Source organism: Citrus clementina, unplaced genomic scaffold (genome assembly GCF_000493195.1).
Source record: "Citrus clementina cultivar Clemenules unplaced genomic scaffold, Citrus_clementina_v1.0 scaffold_1, whole genome shotgun sequence".
Classification (NCBI taxonomy): domain Eukaryota; kingdom Viridiplantae; phylum Streptophyta; class Magnoliopsida; order Sapindales; family Rutaceae; genus Citrus; species Citrus x clementina.
The window spans coordinates 12,853,010-12,865,566 of record NW_006263303.1 but is presented as its reverse complement, the minus strand read 5'-3'; positions in this window follow the sequence as shown (position 1 = coordinate 12,865,566).

Sequence of the window (12,557 nt, the reverse complement as noted above, 5' to 3'; positions counted from 1 at the left end):
ATTTTTTTTATCTTAAGATTTAAAATAAAATGGCAAAAATGTATTAAAGATGAAACCAATACAAATGAAATGCTTGAGTCTCTGGATTATACTTAAACATTCACTATTGGCTTAATATTTCTTTTTTAGCTCTGATTAATTCATGAGGGGGTATTTCAACTCCTTATAATCTTTACTCTAATAAATATGGTATCAAGCACTCAATGTGCTAAAGGTAATGATCTTCCACTAAGTGTGGTGTCAAGAACATATTGTGCCAGACGATAGTAATTCTTCTATCGACAATGTGGCAAGACCATTAATTAAATAGCTTAGATACACTCTCTGTCGACACTGCGTCAAGATGACCCACAAAATACTAGAGGTGAATTTTCTATCTAATTAATATGGTACTAAGTGCTTATTGTGCCAAACAGTAATGATCCTTCACTAGGGAGCCGATATACCATGCAAAATCTAGACAGGATACACTGTCTGTCGACAATGAGTCAAAACAACCATATAAATTACAGAGGAGAATAAAATAAACTTACCTAAATAAGCTCATGAATCATGCTGAGACTTCACCTTCAACCTAAGCTTGAAACTAACTTAGCCACTCATAATTGAATTAGAGGTAAAATGGTAATTTTATTAAAATACGTAGAAAATACAAGATGTGTTAGCCTATATGGCTATAAATATTGATTTTGATGATAATAAACCACATATTTTGGTTAAAGAAAATTGAGAGTAGTTAAACAAAGATTTATATATTGTGCTTTTATAATAAGAAAATGATTTTATGGAGTTAAGTTGTTTTTCAAGTTATGAACTAAAATGAAAGAATTTTACAATCTTTGATTTTAATAAATATTGTTTTTGAATTTCGGATTTGGACATTTTTTAAAATATTTAAATCTTTTGGGCTATTCCATAATTTCACATAGTTTGGGCAATATAATAATTTTAGAAATTTTGGGAATCACAAGTATTATTTAAAAATTCTGAAATTAGACCTATTTGTAACTATTCATAATGTTTTGGGCCATAATGCAGTTATAGAAAGTTTTGGGGTAAAATTATAATTTTAAAAAATAGTTCATTGTAGCTAGCACTATAGCAAAGCGGCTAATCGGATGTTACAAAGCGGCAATCCAGTTATGGGCAGAAACTCTTTGGAATGAAAGCGGCTAACCGGATGTTCAAAAATTCAAATTTTTGAACATAACAGTAACATGAATTGGCTAACCAGATTCACAAAAGCGGCAAGCCGGTTATTACCAGAAAGTCAATAACGGCTAGTTTTTTTCCTCAACTACAAATTGACTCAAATCAAATTCATTTTAGATAATGCAACAATTGATATTTTGAGCAATTCTCTGCAAATCTAAGAGCATAAACTTTGTATTTATTTCACTTATTCACACATATTGAGCTTTCATTTGTATTCAAATACATTGTGTGAGAGAAAGTTTTGTAATCATTTTTGTAAAATCAAATTGAGAGGTTGTAAATATTGGGATACACTTGGAATAAGAGATTGGGGATAATCTCTTGTTGTAAAGGTTCATTGACACTTTGGAAGTCAATTGTAAGTGTTTAAAGGCTTGGGAGGCTTGGATAGTGAAATCCTCAAGCCTGGTGTACTTGGAGGCGTAGACGTAGGCGGGGATTGTCGAACCACGTAAAAATCCTCGTGTTTGTGTTCTCTTCCCTTACTCTTTTATGTTTGTGATTTATTGAATTTATTGCTTTCGATTTCATTAAGGCATTAGATTGAATTATTGTGTGATTTGCTTGCTTAATTTTTTAAATACCCAATTCACCCCCCCTCTTGGGTTTTCATAACTTGTATTTCATTTGGTATCAGAGCGAGGTGCTCTTGTTTAGACTTAACCATCTAGAGCTAAAAATCAATGTCAATCTAATATAACTCAACCTTTAGGGAAGGACAGTCCACAACTAAACCACCGTTCTTTGACGGAAATGACTACCCGTATTGGAAAACTAGGATGAGAATTTATTTACAAGCACTAAATTATGAAATTTTGGAAGTTGTTTGTGATGGTCCATTTATGCCTTTGACTAAAAATGAAGTCGGGGAAGATATTCCAAAACCTTCACAGGAATGGAATGAATTAGAAAAGAGAAAAGCTTATCTAAATTCTAAAGTTATGAATGTCTTGTTTTGTGCATTAGATAAGAAAGAGTTTCATAGAATATCTAGTTATGAAAGTGCTAATGAAATTTGGCACAAACTTGAAGTTGTTTATGAAGGCACGAATCAAATGAAAGAGTCTAAAATTAGTAGGTACACTCGACAATATGAATTGTTCCAAATGGAATAAAATAAGAGTGTGTATTCTATGTATAGTAGATTTGCGGACATAGTAAACACTCTAGGAGCCCTAGGAAAGACTTTTTCAAATAGCGAGAAAGTTAAGAAAATCATTAGGTTGCTACCTAAGGAATGAAGACAAAAAAGAACTGCCATTGAGGAAGCCAAAGATTTAAACATCTTACCTATTGATGATTTAATTGGTTCTCTTATTTCTTATGAGGAAGACTTGGACGCTGAAAGAGGGAATGAGGAGAAGAAGAAAAGCATTGTTCTTAAAGCCACAAAATATGAAAGTGATGGGGAAAGTGACCGAATGATGAGGAGTTGGCTATGCTAGAAAGGAGGTTCAGGAAATTTTTCAAGAAAACCAGTGAGCGAAGAAAATTTAGAAACCTCAAGAACCAAAAGGAGAAGAAAGAGGTAATCATATGCTATGAATGCAAGAAGCCTGGCCATATAAGATCGGAGTGTCCACTTCTCAACAAACTCAAGAAGAAAACCATGGTTACTACTTGGGATGATAGCGATGAAGATTCAAGTGATGAAGAAGAGTCGCAAGAAGTATCAAACCTAGCACTTATGGCAATAGGAGATGATGATGACACAATGAAGTAAGTGATCCTACCTATGATGAATTATATGATGCTTTTAAAGAATTGCATGATGAATTGATAAAATTTAGTAAAAAGAATGCATGCTTTAAAAAGAAAATGCTAGAACTTACAAAAGAAAAGGATGGCCTGCAAAAATGCAATGAATCATTGAATGAGAAGATAAAGGAATTAGAATTAGACAATAAGATATTGCACGATAGGATTGCATCTTTTAAAGGAAAACAAAGCACTTCATATGAGCATGAAAAATCATAAGTTGATGAATTGATAAAAGGGAATGAAGTACTTAAGAAGAAGAATAATGAGTTAAATGAAATTGTGTTAAATTTTACAAATGGACAAAAGATGTTGGATAACATGCTTAACTCTAAAAAATGTGTATTTGATAAATGAGGAGTTGGGTATAAGCCTAACTTGAAGCAAAAGTATTTTAAGAATTACTTTGTTAAAGCTACCTCCACTAGTGATTATAAGATTGTTTATCATTATTGTAATCAAGATGGTCACATGAAATATAGATGTCCAGTGAAAAGAAATGCATATTATGGTGTCAAATGTATTTGGGTTCCAAAAGGAACCATTGCTAACACTCAAGGACCCAAAAAAGTTTGGGTACCTAAGACTTAAGATTTTTTCTTACAGGGCTTGAAGAAAAAGAAAAATAAATGGTACTTGGACAGTGGTTGTTCAAGACATATGACCGGAAACTATGCATGGTTTTCAAGTTTCACCAAAATCGAAAACGGTGGAGACAATTCAAAGGGAAAGATTCTTGGAATTGGAAACGTCGGTAAAGTTTCATCAATCCTGATTGAAAATGTTTGTTTGGTTGAAAGTTTGAAACACAACTTGATTAGTGTTAGTCAATTGTGTGATAAAGGTTATAAAGTTGTTTTTGATAAATCTAGATGTGTTATTGAGAATGCATGTGATGGCAAGATTTTATTTGTTGGAATAGATGTGGTAACGTTTATACTATTGACATAGAATCTACATTAACTCATGATAAATATTTTTCGGCATTGCATGATGATGGTTGCATGTGGCATAGAAGATTAGGACTTGCAAGCATGGATTTAATTTCGAAGATTTCCAAAAATAATCTAGTTAAAGGTCTTCCAAAAATTGGTTTTAAAAAAGATAGAATTTGTGAAGCATGCCAATTTGGTAAACAAATCAAAACCTCGTTCAAAAGCAAAAATCATATTTCCACTTCAAAACCTCTTCAACTACTTCATATAGATTTATTTGGACCTTCAAGATATGCTAGTCTAAGTGGAAAGTATTATGCCTTTGTAATTGTTGATGATTTTTCAAGATACACATGGGTATTATTCTTAGCTAATAAGGATGATGCTCTTGATGTTTTAAAACTATTTTGTAAGAAAGTTCAAAATGAAAAAGGGTATGGTATTGTATGCATTAGGAGTGATCATGGTGGAGAATTTGAAAATCATTCATTTGAAAATTTTTGTAATGGTTTTGGCATTGAGCATAAATTTTCATCACCTAGGACTCCACAATAAAATGGGGTTGTTAAGAGAAAGAATAAGTCTATTCAAGAAATGACTAGGACCATGTTGAATGAAAATGCATTACCAAAATATTTTTGAGCTGAAACCGTCAACACCGCTTGTTATGTTTTAAATCAGGTGTTGATTAGACCTCATCTCAATAAAACTCCTTATGAGCTTTGCAAAGATAGAAAACCCAACATTGGTTATTTCAAAGTTTTTGGATGTAAATGTTTTATTTTGAGCACAAAAGATAATCTTGGTAAATTTGATCCAAAATCTGATGTTGGCATCTTTCTCGGGTATTCAAATTCAAGCAAACCATATAGAGTTTATAACAAAAGAACTTTAATTGTGGAAGAATACATGCATGTTACGTTTGATGAATCTAACCTCTCTTATACGGAGAAAGGAGTTGTTAATGATGATGTAGATGGAGAGTTACAAGAAGAATCATCAAAAGATATACAAGAGAATGCACCACAAGAAAATCAAGAGGATAGACAAGAAGAACAAACAAATATAGAACAACAAGAAGGTATTTCTCAAACACTCCTCAATGAGTGGAGGTATGTTTCTTCTCACCCTAAGGACTTAATTTTTGGAGATCCATCACAAGGTATAACTACTAGGTCGTCACTTAGGAATACATGTGAGCATGCTGTATTTATATCTCAAATTAAACCAAAATCCTTTGCAAGAGGAGTTGAATCAATTTGAGAGAAATAATGTGTGGGTATTAGTTCTCAAATTGGAACATCAATCCATTATAGGCACCAAATGGGTATTTAGAAACAAAATGGATGAATCCGGTGTGGTTGTGAGAAATAAAGCTAGATTAGTAGCTCAAGGATACAACCAAGAAGAGGGAATTGATTTTGATGAAACATTTGCACCTGTAGCTAGACTAGAATCCATTAGAATGCTCTTAGCCTTTGCATGTTATAAAGATTTTATTTTGTTTCAAATGGGTGTCAAGAGTGCTTTCTTAAATGGTTATATTATGGAAGAAGTTTATGTGAAACAACCCCTTGGTTTTGAAAATGAAAAATTTATAGATCATGTGTATAAGTTATCTAAGGCATTGTATGGACTAAAACAAGCACCTAGAGCATGGTATGATAGGCTTAAAAACTTCTTGTTAGATAACAAATTTTCAATGGAAAAAGCGGACACCACTTTTTTTGTTAAGCATAAAAACCAAGATATACTTATTGTTCAAATTTATGTTGATGATATTACATTTGGTTCTACTAATGAGTCTATGTGCAAGGAATTTTCATCTTGCATGAGTAAAGAATTTGAGATGAGTATGATGGGAGAGTTGAAGCACTTCCTTAGACTGCAAATAAAACAAAATGCGGATGAAATTTTCATAAATCAAGTCAAGTATGTAAAAGATCTACTCAAAAGATTTGGCTATATTAATAGAACTGCAAAAAGCACTCCAATGAGTACTACAATCAAGCTAGATAAAGATAAGATGGGTAAGGAGGTTGACATAAAGACATATCGAGGTATGATCAGATCCTTACTCTACTTGACTGCTAGTAGGCCTGATATTATGTTTAGTGTATGCATGTGTGCTAGATTTCAATCGTGCCCTAAAGAGTCACATTTGCTTGCTGTCAAATGAATTTTTCAATATTTGATTGGCACCATCAATCTTGGCCTTTGGTATCCTAACGGAACTCATATTGACTTAACTTGTTATTCGAATGCCGACTTTGTCGTATATAAGGTTGATAGAAAAAATACTAGTGGAACATGTCACTTCCTCGGTCATTCACTCGTCTCTTGGTTTAGTAAGAAACAAAATTCGGTTGCACTTTCAACCATTAAGGCATAATATATTGCTACATGTAGTTGTTGTGCACAAGCCCTTTGGATGAAACAAACCCTTAGAAACTGTGATATTAATCTTGATCAAATACCTATTTGTGTGACAATACTAGTGCTATTAATCTATCCAAGAATCCAATTCAACATTCTAGGACTAAGCATATAGAAATTAGGCATCATTTTCGAAGAGATCATGTTAAAAAAGGAGATGTTATGATTAAATTTGTTTCTACGGAAAATCAACTTGCGGATATCTTTACAAAACCTCTTAGTGAAGAGCATTTTATAAAGATAAGACATGAGCTTGGAATGATGAATGTTGCATATCGAATTATGATTTGTTAATTAAGTTGGTATGTTTGTTATTATATGGATTTATGCTTCATGAATAAAATAGCTTGATATGTTTGTTTTTGTATGGATTTATGCTTTATGAATTAAATAGATTGATATGTTTGTTATTGAATGGATTTATGTTTCTTGAATTAAATGGCTTATTGAACAATTTTGAATCTCAAAATGATTTAAAAATTGATCAATTTTTAAGTCAAAATTAAATTAGTGTGTATAATACAAGTCTAAGAGCTTATCATATTTCAAAACTGTTTTTCAAAGCTTAAGCTATTTATAACTTCTAATCAACCAGATAACCGGTTATACAATTCGGAAAACCAAATTCAGTTTGACAAATTGCTGGACACATCCGGATAATCGGTTATGCAATCCGAAAAACTGGATTCAAGTTGACAAGATGCTGGAACAATCCGAATAACCGGTTAAAAGATCCAGCAAACCAAATTCTCATTATGCACTCACTGCCCATAACTGGTTAATCGAATATAAATTTTGAAAAATCGATTTCAAGTTTGGACTTACTGAAAGTAACCGGTCAGCCGGTTATTGCCAACAGGTATGCCGGATTCAAGCTCAGCCTTTCTGGACATAAACCGGAAATCGGTTAGTTCTATTCGGTTGACCAGATTCGTGCCTATATCAACTATTCATCTTCTTCTCTTTTTCGGTAAATCAGTTGTTCTTTTTCTGTCTAAAACCGATTCTTCCTCACTTTCTTTCATGCCAAAATCCATTATTTCAACTCATTTTTCAACTCAAATCAATTCATAAATCGTATTCCCCATTTATTTTTTAGTCAAAAACCATCTTCAAAAACCATTTTCACCATCAAACTTATTAGATCCGAATCTCACATAGATTTCAAACAAAATTCTCTCTCTAAATTCTTTCCTCTTAAAGCTAGTTTTGATCCAAATTGAACCTCAATATTCATTTCAATCCTCATCATCTCCCTTCTCATTGCCTCATTTCACTTCAAATCAATCCAAATCACCATGTCAAGCTCATGGCCGGTTCGTGGAAAAGGCAAAGAACCTGTTCAACCCACCAAACGGTCACGGCAAGCAAGAGGCTCTTCTACCCAGTCCACCTTTGAGTCCACTCATTTTTCGGCCAAGCATTTGGTCAAACGATTTCACAACAATTTCTTGAACCGTGAGGTACTCACTTCATTTTTCGTTTTACCGGATTGGCTTCGTACTCTTAGTATTAGTAATAGAAATTTATGTCAATTATTGGAAGAGGTTGGTTAGATAAATGCCCTTTTGAATGAAGAAAATGTATATCCCGACTAGGTGAAAGTATTTTACTCGAATATAGATACTTCCGCGGAGAAAAAAGAATCGAGTAATGACCAAAGTTGGATGAGTTTCGATTGATGATTCAGAGTTGAACTCTATCCTAGGAACCTCCGATGATGTCCAACAAAATTTTTCACCTGAGACAACTCCTAATATTTGATGATTATGATCATATTGACGCTGTTAAGAATATATGTCGTCGTATTGACCTTTCTGATGATGATTGTACCATCCATTTCCGCACTCAATGTGTTTGTCTTCAAACTCTGATATTACTTCGTTTTATTCAGAGTGTATTGTACTTCCTAGATCAGGCCATTTGGATGAGGTTTCCCATATGGATGTTGCCTTGATTGATTGTATTCTTAGACGCCGTCCAGTTGACCCATTATGCCACTCAAAACCTAAGGCACTAACAGCTTCATCCCCGATGCTCTTAGATGGCCTACATGATGGTTCATGGATAATTACCTTAAAGTGTTTAAGGATCCGGGTGATAAAATGACCGTATGGAAGAGAATGGGTAATCAGTTTAGGAATATAAAGCATGGTTGGGACAATGGAGCTTGGGTAAGGATTTCTGACAATAAGTATACTTTTCTTGCTCTGAGTGATGATCGGCCACTCAACGATGTGGTTCCTGCTAATCAACTTCCTAATTTCTCACTTCTATTCCGAGGCCAGCGTAGACGTCGAGACCGTCCGGTGTCTATTTCTGCTCCTGAGGCCTCTGCACCTGTTTTACCACCTCCCGAGCCTCCTGTTTCTGAAGAGATCACTCTTCAGCAGCTTATAGATGAGGTGAGGACACTCTCTGTGTGGCAGACTGAGTTTTAGCAGCAGCAGCAGCAACTCATTCATGGACAATGCGTCCTCTTTGAGCACTTCGGCATTCCATATCTGTATCCACCTCCATCACCACCATCCTCACCACCTCAGTAGTCTCTTACACTTGTATTTAGACACACCAACATTTCATTTACTGCTTTATATTTTTTTATTTTCGATTATATAGATGGTTGTTATGCTTTTGGATTATGTATTTGGTTTGGATGATATGGATTTGCTTTGACTGTTTGTTATGTTATTTCCTTATACTTTGGATATTTTTGAACTAATGTGCTTGTATTGAGATTTTGATGATTGATAGGGGGAGTTATTTATTCTTTTTGATGATCAAGGGGGAGATATAATATATAAAGGGAAAATATGGGAAATTCATTTGTTATGAAAAATATATTCATATGCATTTATGTAGGGAGAGTCTTTTAAACCTTTTTTAAAGTAGTTTTTAACCTTGCATTGATTAAGGGAGAGCTTTTCATAACTAAATCAATTTTCTATAATGTGTTTTGTCATCATAAAAAATGGGGAGATTGTTAGCCTATATGGCTATAAATATTGATTTTGATGATAACAAGCCACATGTTTTGGTTAAAGAAAATTGAGAGTAGTTAAACAAAGATTTATATATTGTGCTTTTATAATAAGAAAATGATTTTATGGAGTTAAGTTGTTTTTCAAGTTATGAACTAAAATGAAAGAATTTTACAATCTTTGATTTTAATAAATATTGTTTTTGAATTTCGGATTTGGACCTTTTTAAAAATATTTAAATCTTTTGGGCTATTCCATAATTTCACATAGTTTGGGCAATATAATAATTTTAGAAATTTTGGGAATCACAAGTATTATTTAGAAATTCTGAAATTAGACCTATTTGTAACTATTCATAACGTTTTGGGTCATAATGCAGTTATGAAAGTTTTGGGGTAAAATTATAATTTTAAAAAATAGTTCACTGTAGCCGGCACTATAGCAAAGTGGCTAACCGGATACTACAAAGCAGCAATCCGATTATGGGCAGAAACTCTCTAGAATGAAAGCGGCTAACCGAATTCATGAAAGCGGCATACCAGATGTTCAAAAATTCAAATTTTTGAACATAACGGTAACATGAATCGGCTAACCGGATTCACAAAAGCGATAAGCCGGTTATTACAAGAAAGTCAATAACGGATAGTTTTCTTCCTCAACTATAAATTGGCTCAAATCAAATTCATTTTAAATAATGCAACCATTGATATTTTGAGTAATTCTCTACAAATCTAAGAGCATAAACTTTGTATTTATTTCACTTATTCACACATACTGAGCTTTCATTTGTATTCAAACACATTGTGTGAGAGAAAGTTTTGTAATCCTTTTTGTAAAATCAAATTGAGAGGTTGTAAGTGTTGGGATACACTTGGGATAAGAGATTGGGGATAATCTTTTATTGTAAAGGTTCATTGACACCTTGGAAGTCAATTGTAAGTGTTTGAAGGCTTGGGAGGCTTGGATAGTGAAATCCTTAAACCCGGTGTGCTTGGAGGCGCGGACGTAGGCGGGGATTGTCGAACCACGTAAAAATCCTCGTGTTTGTTTTCTCTTCCCTTACTCTTTTATTTTTGTGATTTATTGAATTTATTGCTTTCGATTTCATTAAGGCATTAAATTGAATTACTGTGTGATTTGCTTACTTAATTTTTTAAATACCCAATTCACCCCACCTCTTAGGTTGCATAACTTGTATTTCAAGATGGAGAGAGAATTACAGAAAATAAAGCTCAAAAATAAATTCAGGGGTGTCAAATTATGAGGAAGCCCTCTATTTATAGATAAAATAGATAAATCATGGCTATCAAATGAAAACAATTCGGATGCTTAGGATTGCGCCACGTGGCAAGCTTGGATTGGTTGGAACATATCATCAGTCAACGCTATATTAGCATTTTGGTCCAATAAGATGCTGCCTTGTCATCGGTCAATGCCACATCATTATTTTTATCCAATAGCATCATGCTACATCAGCAAACGCCACATAATCAATCAATGCCACATCATTGGTCTAATAGGATATTGCGACATCATCGGTCAATGCCACATCAGCAGTCAATGCCACATCATCGTACCGTATATGTGAACAATGTCGCATATGTGAACAATACCTTATTCGTGAACAGTACCAAATACCTTTTTATGCTCCTCCTAAGGTTTTCAATCGTTCCGACTTAAAAATGCCATCTATTTTACTATCCGACTTTCTCGTTAGTTGTGAAATGGTAAAAATATTCCTGAATTACATAAAATACTTAAATTATAATAAAACACACATAATAAAATCTTAGAGGATTTAAACGTGTAAAAATGAAAATGTTAGTGAGACTTGGAGTATAAAATGATAATTTTACCCTGTATAAATTTGCATTCTCCAATACTCAACACACCCCCCAACTAGCTTATTGCTAGTCCTTAGAAAATTAAGTGATGAAATATAACAAAATTCAAATTAAAATATGTTTACCAAATCAATGAACTTTTCCGAAAAATTATGTCCTTCCTTTTTGCTACTCAACCATGAATAAAAAATTTAGCAGACCGTTTTTAGTGCTTAGCAATGTTTGGCACATTGATTATGGGGTTTGGTCAAAATAAAGCAATACTTTTATTCTTACCGTCTCATTAGAGTTCCTTCTGTAGGCAGTAGGTTTATTTATATTATTTCTTTAACCAATTCTATTCATTTTACGCGAACACTATCTACTTATTAAGGTAAGAGGCCTAGTTACTAAAAAAGAGTTGGGCTGGACAAATCGAATTCTCACCGTTTGATGCAAACACTCTCTGTTTACTGAGGCAGGAGGCCGTATTACTATGTAAGAGTTTCAAAAATTTTGATCATCTCTCACTGTTTGAAGCGAACACTCTTTGCTTACTGAGGCAAAAGACTCAGTTACTAAGTGAGAATGTCTCTTATTCTTTTTTTTTTTTAGGGTATAATGACCACCGCCTTTAATTGTTGCTCACGAATGAAACAAAAGGATTAGGTATTACAAAATTTCAACTTACCACCACCATTACTTGTCTCATGTGTGTGTCTAGATTGGTTTGTTGAATCTTTTAAGATGGCCAAGATAGACAAAAAGGATTAGTCAATAATATCAGAAAAAATTCAATAATTTTGTTTTGTTTTGTTTTTTTTTTACTAGACACCAAGACTAGGAAGATGTATTTCTAGAGTAACTAAACTTCATATTCAGTCATCTTCGACTCAAAAATTCAGAAACAGTTAGTAACAATAGCAACAGAACTATCATTTATTCCATAATTGTTAACTATTCCCTCCCTCCAACCAGAACGAGACATTTTTCTCAATGTCTTGAAGGAAAGAAGTAGAATTTAAAAGATATCATCTTAACATTACAATAGAAAATATTTACAAACGGAAAGTGAAATCTAGTTTGTGCTTCTTACTACTAACGCTACCATCATCAGTCGACCAATCCAACGTAAGAGTCTTAGGATCTGACTCTGTTCTATAAGCTTCTAAAAGATCAAGTAACTTATTAGCAGTAAAAGCACAAATAAAGAGCAACTTCGCTGAAACTGAAATGAAATGATTTTTAATTGCATGATTAATAAATGCTATAAAGCCATCATAAAAGTTGTTGACATTTAACAAACCCATGGGTTTTTTATGAATGTTGAAATAAGCTGAAGAAGCAAAGGTAATTAGTGCATCTAGAGTTGCAAGATCTCTTGGTAAGAAAATGAAAGCGTCAATATG